Here is a 9644-nt window from a genome sequence, read left to right as displayed (position 1 = left end):
ATTCTTGATTTTGCAGTAGCCTATGCGCCTTGAACATTTCAGCGCCAGCCGAAGAACAGGGTTCCGGTGATGATTTATGGGTTGGCAACTACTAAGGTTTCGTCAATGATTTTTGATTCTGCAATAGTCCACACGCCCTGAAGATTTCAGCGTCAGCCGTAGAATAGTGTTCCGGTGATGATTTCTAGGTCTCAAACGAATTAGTTTTTGTTAATGATTTCTGATTCTGCAGTAGTCTAAGTGCCCTAAAGATTTCAGCATTGGCTGTAGAACAGGGTTCCGGTGATGATTTCTATGGCGGCATCAACTAAGTTTTCGTTAATTTTTCTGATTCAGCAGTAGTCTATGCGAGCTGAAGATTTCAGTGTCAGCCGTAGAACGGGGTTCCGTTGATGATATCTGGGTTTACAGCGAAGCAGTTTTCGTCAATGATTTCTGATTCTGCAATAGTCAATGCGCCCTGAAGATTTCAGTGTTAGCTTCAACCATAGAACTGGGTTTTTGTGAGGATATCTGGGTCTGCAACAAATATTTTTCCGTCATTGATTAATGATTCTGCAGTAGTCTAGGCACCCTAAAGATTTCAATGTCAGCCGTAGAACTGGTTTTTCTAGTGATGATTTCTGGGTCTGCAGCGAATGAGTTTTCATCAATGATTAATGATTCTGCAATAGTCTTGGCACCCTGAAGATTTTAGCGTCAGCCGTAGAACTTGTTTCCAATGATGATTTCTAGTTTTGTAGCGAATGAGTTTTCGTCAATGGTTTATGATTCTATAGTAGTCTACGCCCCCTAAACATTTAAGCGTCACCCGTGGAACTGTGTTCCGGTGATGATTTCTCGGTCGGCAAAGACTAAGTTTTCATCAATGATTTATGATTCTACAGTAGTCTATGCCCCCTGAATATCTTAGTGTCAGCCATAAAACAGGGTTCCAGTGATGATTTTTAGGTTGGCAACGACTGTGTTTTCATCAATGATTTCTGATTCTGCAATACTCTACGTGAGCTGAGTTTCATCTTTAGCCTTAGAATTGGGATACGATGATGATATCTAGTCGGCACCGACTTAGTTTTCATCAATGATTTCTGATTCTGCAGTACTCTATATGTCCTGATGATTTCAGCTTCAGCCGTAGAACTGGGTTGTCGTGAGGATATCGGGGTCTGCAGCGAATCAGTTTCCCTCAATGATTAATGATTTTGCAGTAGTCTTGGCGCCCTGAAGATTTCAGTGTGAGCCATAGAATTATATTCCGGTGATGATGTCTGGGTCTGCAGCAAATGAGTTTTCGTCAATGATTTCTGATTCTGCAGTAGTCTACGCACCCTGAAGATTTCAGTGTCAGCCGTAGAACGGGGTTCCAGTGATGATTTCTCATTCGACAAAGACTAAGTTTTCGTCATTGATTTCTTATTCTACAGTAGTCGACACGCCCTGAATATTTTAGCGTCAGCCGTAGAGCGGGGTTCCTGTGATGATTTCTGGGTTGGCAATGACGGAGTTTTCGTCAATAATTTATGATTCTGCAGTACTCTATATGTCCTAAAGATTTTAGCTTTAGCCATAGAACCAGGTTGTTGTGAGGATATTTGGGTATGTAGCGAATCAGTTTTCGTCAATAATTTCTGATTCTACAGTAGTGTACGCACCCTGAAGATTTCAACGTTAGCCGTACATAGGGTTCCGGTGATGATTTCTCGTTCAGCGACGACTAAGTTTTCGTCAATGATTTTTAATTCTGCAGTAGTCTATGCGAGCTTCAGCCGTAGAACTGGGTTACAGTGATGATAGCTGAAGATTTCAGCTTCAGCCGTAGAACTGGGTTACAGTGATGATAGCTGAAGATTTCAGCTTCAGCCGTAGAATTGGGTTACGGTGATGATATCTGGCCGGCACCGACTCAGTTTCCGTCAATGATTTCTGATTCTGCAGTAGTCTAGGCGCCTTGAAGATTTCAATGTCAGCCATAGAACTGGTTTTTTCAGTGATGATTTCTGGGTCTGCAGCGAATGAATTTTCATCAATGATTTAGGATTCTATAGTAGTTTACACCCCCTGAAGATTTCAGCGTCAGCCGTAGAACGGGGTTCTGGTGATGATTTCCACTACCAGAAAACCAGAGAAAACCAATGGAATTACCGACGAAAATTTTCTGTCGGTAATAATTACCAACGGAAATAATTCCGTCTCAAAATCTGTCGGTATATACTGACAGCCTAAATCCATCGGCAAAACGGTCGGTATATACCGACAGAAATATTCTGTCGGTATATACCGACCGTTTCGTCGACGGGGTATACAGTTTGTCTGGAAATATGTAACGGCGTGGTGACGTCAAATGATATTTCCAATGTCATTGCCGAGGGATTCAATCTGAGATAGCCGTACAGTGACGTGGCACTGTCACCGACAGAATCACCAATGGAAGCACCGACGGAAATAATCTGTTGGTGATTCCATCGGAAAAAACCATTATATACCCACCTATCTGCCGACACTCTCTTCCTTTGTTTCTCCTTCTTCTTCTTTCCCATCCCATCTCTCCCCTCCCAAACTGCAGCCAAACACCCATCCCAACTCTCCACTATTCTCAACACGAGCACTCAAGTTTCTTATATCTTGTACGTGGTCACAATATCTGTTTCTTGTAGATTTTATCATTTTTTTGTAAGTAAATCTATCCTTTTTAGTTTTAATATTTAATTGTGAATTTTATTGTTTTTTGTATATGTATTTTGTTAACGTTTGTACTTGTTTATTGTTATTTGTCAAAGAAACTTGTAATATGAATGTATAATTTTGTAGTTGTTATAGTTTGTTTTAGATTTTGTCAAATTATATTTGTTTGTAAATTGTTGAAATTTTGTTTGAATTACACCAAATTAAATGTGTCGTTGTGATGAAATAAATAATTAATAGCTTGTTTAACGAGTCTTGTTTAATTGTTATCAATTCTATTTCGAAGTTGTGATTTCTGTAAATTTATATATGTATAAATTTGTATGTATGAACGTTGATAGTTGATAATTGATAATGAATATTTAACATAAGTATTGTTTTAGTTTGTTGGATAATGTCGGGGAAAACCAATATTTTTGTTATGTTTTATAGAGGTTCAATAGAAGTCATGGATGATCGTTCATGGATGTATCAGGACTCACCCCAAGGATTGCAGATGATGGATTATTGTAACGATGTCTAGGCTTTTATTAATTTCGCAACATCTATTCCGAGGAATTTTACTGATGGCGGTATTAAGTGTCCATGCAGGAAGTGTAAAAATTTAAAGTTTCTGCATCAAGATTGTAAACCCCCGTAAATAAAAATAAATAATAATAATAAAAAAAAACAACACATAGGATCGAAGTAATGACATTTAGAGGAGTAATGGATATTCGGTATGAAAGAAATGAATAAATAGTAGGAATGACAATAAATGTGTCATGTGAGAGAGAGAATGATCTCCATAAACAAATTTAAAGATATTGTTAAAGTCAAAAAGAGAGTCATGATTTTTAGTTTAAAACTTGTAACGTTAGCGAAACCAGTGACGAGTTTCAATGGATAAAAGAATAAAAAAAAAAACCAGAAGATATGTAAACCCCGGTCAAAACATGTATTTTGACAAATTAATGATAAATGTGGTAATATTGAATTTATTGAGTATAAATTAGGGGAAATGTCACGAGGATCTAAGTAAATAAATTAATGCATGAAATTCAGATTTTAGCGTAAAAGACATTGATTGTCTAGTTTTACGGTATTGATGATATATCTCAATCCGACCGTTGGATTGGGCTGAATTTTTATAAGGAATCTCCAGACATATTATTTTATATTAGGTTCAAATTTCGTGTCAATCGGAGTGGAGTTTGGGAAGGATTTACGGGAGCACTGAAAATCGGGTAAATTGAAGAAGATGACACAAGGGGCATTAATAAGGGCATTTTTGTAATTTTATCAAAAAAATACTCTCCTCTCCTCTCTTTAAAAACAGAGCACGTCCTCTGCAAATGGAAAAACAGGAGGGAGACCATTTGTTTTGTCCCATTTTCTTCATTTTCTCTTCTTTTCTTCAAGCTAAATCAAAAGGGAGTGTGCTTAGGAGGATTATATCCAAGAAAACAAATTAAATGACAACTTAGAGAGTTATAGAGCTTGAGAGAAACAAAGAGAAGAAGCTAGAAATTGGAAGAGGAGGACATGATTTTTGTAAATTTTTGCAAGAATTCATTGAAATAAGTTAAAGTAGCAAAGGTAAGCAAAATACCCTTTAGTAATTTCGTTTTTCTCTCTTGTTCTTGCATGAGGAGAAGAAAACCTCCAAGTTTAAAATTCTAGGGTTCATGTAAATATTTTGGGGGAGTAATTGTTCATGTGAATTTCAAGATTAATTGCATGATAATGGCTTGATTTGCTGAAAAATAGAAGGAATAAATTGATTTAAAACTATGGGTTTTGGGATTGCAACAGGGCTGGAACTTCGGCAGCCATATTTTGACTTTGCACCGTTGGATTAGAGTTAGTTTTGGATATGTTATTATACTCAATGTCACCTACATTCTGACCGGAGGGATTGCAAATATCAGATTTCGTTTGAGGGCTGTCACCGGAGGAACATTTCTGGAAAATCACCCTTCAAGACAGCTTTGTTCGTCGGCCGTTATATCATCGTTTCACCGTTGGATTGGTCTGGATTTTGGATATGTTATTCATCCAGATGTTATATAAATTCTGAACGGTTTGGATTGGAAAAGAACACTCCTACCAGAAATTATACTTCCCGAACAGCAGGTCTCCAAATTTCAGGTCAGTCCAGTATTGTTCTGATATCGGGAGGTTTAACCGTTGGATGTATGTTAATTTTGGAGATGTTATTCTAATGATGATGATGTATAATTCCACCGTTTGGATTTATTGAATTCTAAATTTACATAATGATGTTTTAAGTTTGGTTTGAGAAATATTGAATGAGAATATAAGGTTTAGCATAAAAAAGTATGTTTTGGGACTAAAGATAATGGCAATGGGTTTAATGATGATGGTTGTGTTTGTGTTATGTTTGAGTCATGTTTGATGTGTTGATAAGTGATGATATAGTTAAATTCTATAAAGAATAGTGATTGACTAATACTTTGGTTGTGTTAGAATGGGAAATCATGTTGTAAGTTGAATTATGATATAAGGAATCATTTTGAGTGTGCTTTTGGAAAAATTTGGCATGTGTAGTCATTGATGAAATTTAAGTTAAATTACATTGTTTGGTGATAGATTAAATGTCTTGGGACAAAAGAAAATCGGTGACGAAAAGTCATGCCCTTTGGACATTGAAGATCATCGATGAAAAATTGAATTAAATGGGCGTTTAATGTTAGTGTAAATAAATTTTAATGTAAATGAATTTAAATGACAAGTAAGAAAATAAAATATATTCATGGAAATTGTTTACGGAAGTATTCGATTTTGTGAATTTATGAATATTATGAATAAATCGGGAAGATTCAATAATGATTCAGGATGTTATATTAAAAATGTAGGAGAAGCATTCACTCGACTTCTCAGGAGCTCGTATAGTAGGAGCTTAAGGAGGGACTGCAAGAGGGGCACAACAACAACAAGGAAGAGCGAGTTGAGCTTCTGCAGCTGGTAGGTGTTCTATACCTACACTTTTTACGTAGCGTTAATTTACTAACTTATTAAATTCTTGGTCTTTGCGTCTATGGGTGAAACCACAAAGAGAGAGGATAAAGTGAAATAAACGAGAAATTAAAAATGGATTTGAGTACCTGACTGGGTTAAGAATATGGATTACACTAATAGACTTCGTTGATGATCATTCCTCGAACTTGATTAGCCGGTCCCGAATGCGAAGGCTAATGATGTTAGTAAGGTTTGCTAACATCGACATAATCATCCTTGAAAACGAGGGATACTGAACTTGATTAACTATTCAGGTGAGAATAGTTAATGATATTGACCGGTGCTGTCAATATCGGCAATCACACGAAACTTGATTAGCCAGTCCCGAATGCGGAGGCTAATGATGTTAGTAAGGTTTACTAACATCGGCATAATCATCCCTGAAAACGAGGGATACTGAACTTGATTAACTATTCAGGTGAGAATAGTTAATGATGTTGACCGGTGCTGTCAATATCGGCAATTACACGAAACTTGATTAGCCGGTCCCGAATGCGGAGGCTAATGATGTTAGTAAGGTTTACTAACATCGGCATAATCATCCCTGAAAACGAGGGATACTGAACTTGATTAACTATTCAGGTGAGAATAGTTAATGATATTGACCGGTGCTGTCAATATCGACAATCACACGAAACTTGATTAGCCGGTCCCGAATGCGAAGGCTAATGATGTTAGTAAGGTTTACTAACATCGGCATAATCATCCATCAGCATAATCATCCCTGAAAATGAGGGATACTGAATTTGATTAACTATTTGGGTGAGAATAGTTAATGATATCGACCGGTGTTGTCGATATCGGCAATCACATGAAACCTGACTAGCTATTCCTGAAGTGAAAGCTAATGGTGTCAAGAATCTTGACATCAATATTTCCGGAAATATTCCTAGATATTATGGAAAGAAAAATTTGATTGGCTATTTCATGTTAGAAATAGTCGATAACATCAATCAATGGTATTAATTTTGATGTTTACAATGAACTTGATTAGCCGATCCTGATATGGGAGACTAATAACACTAATGAAAATTTATTAGTGTCAGCATTCCCTTCCAAGTTTTAGGGGAGAGGTAATATAATGATATTTCCGATAGGGAATAATTAAAAATATTAATGAAATGGGGATTGACATCTTGATAGGATTATTCATTCGGCCTTGAAGAGGCGGATATTGATTGGAAATTATGGAATAAGATGGGCGGAGGAACTAGTTACCCGGTGATGGGCTAGTGGCATTAGTTTTGTTTTCTAATGACCGGAATATACAACTTGAGTTAAACTTACTTGTGTGGTGTTAATATTGTCAGGATGACTGACTTGTCAGATTATAAATGGAATGTTGGACGATACCTAATTGTTAAACAAAAATGGTAATTTATGTTTATGTTATGGATTATTGAAGAAAAAAAGAAAGAGAGAAACTGATGAAGATCTAATTCTTGTGAAGGATGGAGGCAACTATCGTATCGCTTGGGACGTGAGAATAGAAGTTCATTAACCATGGTAGGTGTTATACACTTAAGGAATGCAATGCTATATATATATATATGATGTATTTTGAATTAATTAATGAATTGTAATTGATATAATTTGAGAATCATGTCCTGCGCACATGGAGGATGTCAAAGAAATTATGACTAATAATATAAATATGTTGTAGTAAGGTTTCGTGTTGTTGCTGGCATGATAAGAATTTGGTGATAATTATACTAGTGTAATAAAATGCCAATAATAGTGATAGATAATGAAATTTGGCCTTAATTATAGTGGTCAAATGAGATTAGGTTGATGAATTAAATAGAATGATGTATGTATGGTATTCATATTATTTGAAGATGGATCGATGTGAATATTGTGAAAATGATGGCAGGTTCCATGATAATGAGAGATTTTACTGAAAATCTAAAGAAACATTGGAATGTGTCGAAATGGGCACAAGAAATTTGTAAGTTGAATATATTTATAAACTAAAATTGGACCGAAATCATGACGAGTTTGACAACTTATATGGAAAAAGCCATAATGGGTATAATAGATGTTGGGATTGAAATTGATATAAAGAGATAGAGTAAGGGAGAGAAATCACATGGTAGATATTATAATGGATTAAATGCGCTCGTGAGGTGAAACAAGACACAAAATGAAAATGTTGAATGATTCTAGGAAGGATGAATAGAGACGTAATAATGGAAGGATAAATGAGAATTTCAAGGAACTATGATTGCATATCGTTGAATATATGTTTAATTACTTGTGCATGTATTGTGTGATTTTCCTTTTATGCTATATTTATTATATACATTGTGAAATTGCAGGTCCTTCAGATTCACGCCAGGAGTAGCGTTTTAGGTCCTCTAGTCTCCTTTTGTATGATTGAATAAGAAGATGAACATTAATGTATTTTGTCTTTAAGGAACTAAATGACTTAATATGTAATAGTACTCCTTTTACATTAAGTGTCGGACATAAAAATGTATTATTCTGTATTTGTAATCTTAGTTTGTTTACTTGCAATTGTTATGAATTATGTGTGTTAATGGGAAAGAAATGAGCATGCGAAATGTGAGGCATGTACCATGAATGATGTGTTGTTAAGGTTCTACATGATTATGATATGATTGAGAAATGAGTATAACTATACAGGATGATTGTCGATAACTTGGGACCTCCAGGTATAAAGAAAACTCTACCGAAATTTCAGTGGAAATTTTGGCAACTCTCGGATAAGTTCTGTGGATGAAAAAAAAATACCCATTTTTTTTAAAAGTTAAGGCTCAAAGTTCTTTTATGAATGTACTAAATTACAGGGTGTTACAAAGATGTTGTAACGATGCATCTTCTAACCAAAGGGTTTATGGAAGATTACCTGTGTTGGTATGCTCACGGAGAACTATTTGTTCCTGATGAGAGCATGGAAGAATAGGTGGTTGGGTCAACTTCTAGTGCTAGCAACATGCATGAAGTTGGAAATGAGAACAGTAATCCTTACAGGAATATGGTTATGGATGCAATGAGAATGAGTAAAGGTAATGTCAGGGAATGTCCAATCGTAGAAGAAGAACCTAATACAGATGCAACAATGTTTTTTGATCTGTTGAGAGATTCTGACGAACCATTATGGGATGGCTGCACGAACCACAGTAAATTATCAGCCGTAGCACAAGTGTTCACCATCAAGTCAGATCACGGGTTGAGTGAGGCCGGTTATGACAAGATTATTGAATGGGCGAGAAGCATTTTACCTGAAGGGAACAGGCTGAAAGAGAACTTCTATGCTGCCAAGTCCATGATGAAACCCCTCGGTTTAGGATACCAGAAAATTGATATATGCCCTAACTTCGGCATGTTATACTACCTTGAAAATGCTGAGATGACCGAGTGCATGACATGCAGGCATTCCTGTTACAAACCCAGAACTGATAGAGGGAAGACTCTCGTGGCATATAAAAAACTTAGATGCTTCCCAATTACACCTAGACTGCAGAGGTTATTCATGTCACCAAGGACTGCTGAGCACATGACATGGCACCAATCACACCATGCGGTTGATGGAGTGATGGTTCATCCTTCTGACGGTGAATCCTGGAAACACTTTAACAGTATGCATCCTCACTTTTCAGCTGAATCAAGGAACGTGCATCTTGGGTTGTGTACAGACGAATTTAACTCATTCGGGTCATTTGCTGCTCCTTATTCTTGTTGGCCGGTAATACTAACGGTTTATAACTTGCCATCGGGGATGTGTATGAGGCCAGAGTTCATGTTTTTATCTATGGTCATACCAGGTCCGAGCAGTCCAGGTCGGAATATAGATGTTTGTCTTCGTCCGTTGATTGATGAGTTAACACAGTTGTGGTCCTCTAGAGCTTTGACTTATGACATCTCGAGGAAACAAAATTTTGTTATAAAAGTGGCTTTGATGTGGACTATCAATGATT

At 36.5% G+C, this 9644-nt stretch overlaps 1 long non-coding RNA gene across 4 annotated transcripts; it reads left to right on the top strand.

Annotated features, from left to right (window-relative positions):
* The first annotated feature begins 3993 nt into the window (after positions 1–3993).
* LOC133669632 (uncharacterized) lies at positions 3994–8287 on the top strand. 4 transcript variants are annotated; one of them, XR_009833924.1, is made up of 5 exons: positions 3994–4260; positions 4477–4812; positions 5541–5649; positions 7154–7209; positions 8022–8287. It is a non-coding gene; the product is annotated as an uncharacterized LOC133669632 (long non-coding RNA). The 4 variants fall into 4 exon arrangements; XR_009833926.1 differs by having other exon boundaries at positions 3995–4260; positions 4593–4812; XR_009833927.1 differs by lacking the exons at positions 7154–7209; positions 8022–8287 and adding an exon at positions 7014–7083.
* Positions 8288–9644: the final 1357 nt, after the last annotated feature.

This window comes from Populus nigra, chromosome 12, assembly GCF_951802175.1.
Source record: "Populus nigra chromosome 12, ddPopNigr1.1, whole genome shotgun sequence".
NCBI lineage: Eukaryota > Viridiplantae > Streptophyta > Magnoliopsida > Malpighiales > Salicaceae > Populus > Populus nigra.
This window is presented reverse-complemented; position numbering and strand designations above follow the sequence as displayed.